A 1,392-nucleotide genomic window follows, 5' to 3' on the forward strand; every position below is an offset into this window, starting at 1 on the left:
TCTTCCTGTTCTTGTAAGGACACCAGTCCTATTGGATTGGGTCCCCACCCTCTGACTTCATTTAACCTTAATTACCTCTTTAAAGACACCTTCTCCAAACATTGGGGACTAGGGCTTTAACATAGGAATTTTATGGGGACATGACTCAGTCCAAAACATTGCTTCAAAGAACACAGTGGCAAAGATACGATTCTACATGCTTTCTGATGGCCAGATCGGTGGTGTCGCTCTGTTAGCTAATCCCAAACTCACCAATAGGCAAATTTTGGTCTTTTTTTTTTTTTAAAGACACACCTTATTATCTCCACAGGTGATAAAATCCCAGAGCCACCGATAGGCAGGTAAATACAGACCTGCTAAATGTTTAATATTATCAAGCGTGTGTGACTGGAGCGTGGTTTTGAGGCTGTCGACCACGGGTCTATCTTCCTGTCTGTCTGGATAAGGGTGTGATCTTGCTTGGCATGAAATGCCACCCTTTCTGTCTTCACTTCCAGAGGCTTCCTTTCATTCATTGAACACAATTCTTTCACTCTGCTTCTTTCTAGGTTGAAATCAAACTTGCTCTCTGTTCAGATTTTCATTGCTTCATCCACTACTTATTTTTTTAACAGATGCAGTTCCCGTTTTAGTTTCTCACTTTCTGCTCTGAGGGATGAAAATTCGTTCTTCTCCAAAACAGCTACTCCCTTTTCCACATTAGCACCCCGAGATGTTATTTGCCGAAGAGTGATCTCGGCTGCATCTTGGTGACCAATCTTTGACATGATATTCCTGTTGGCCTCCATGGTCTTGACCGATGTATATATAGTACATAATGATTTCTGCTTGTTGTGTGGTGATCGCATTTTCTTTGAGTTAACACAAGAAGTCATGGTTCACTTGCGACGACCTTGGGAGTGGGTCTTGCCTTCGGGTGTGGGTTTCCATCCAGCTCTGCTGCTTGCTCGTTCTGTTACCTCGTGCAGCATCCCTTGAGTTTTGATCATTTGTTCATTCATTTCATGAGCATGAACATCTCTTTTGAGATGTTTTGTGGAAAAGAAAGGTGCATCAGAGAGGTAGCTCTAAGGGTAACCTGAGTGGAGAAGTATTTTCTAGATGTTTGTATGCTGAGAGGATGAGGGCTGCAGCAATGGGGATGCTGGAGCTTAAGGTGAAGATTAAGATGAATATGGAGATTTAAGATGAAAATTTGATTAAACCAAGTTCTAGAGGAGACAGATGAGGTGGAGGCAAGAGCCCAGATGAGAGTGTTATCCTTAGGAAGGAGGATGGTCCCATCTTCTATGTGTTTATATATGCAAATAGCCTGTGATACAGAGGATGGATGTTGGTTTCCTTTTCAAAGGTGGGAGATATATTTCAAGGCACCAATTTAAACTGTTCCTT

General features: G+C 42.2%; 1 pseudogene; it reads right to left on the reverse strand.

The window, feature by feature from the left end:
• Nucleotides 1–298: 298 nt before the first annotated feature.
• On the reverse strand, nt 299–930 carry LOC102738938 (mitochondrial calcium uniporter regulator 1 pseudogene; annotated as a pseudogene).
• Between the last annotated feature and the right edge of the window lie 462 nt (nt 931–1,392).

Source organism: Leptonychotes weddellii, chromosome 11 (genome assembly GCF_054177405.1).
Source record: "Leptonychotes weddellii isolate Sample4059 chromosome 11, ASM5417740v2, whole genome shotgun sequence".
Lineage (NCBI taxonomy): Eukaryota > Metazoa > Chordata > Mammalia > Carnivora > Phocidae > Leptonychotes > Leptonychotes weddellii.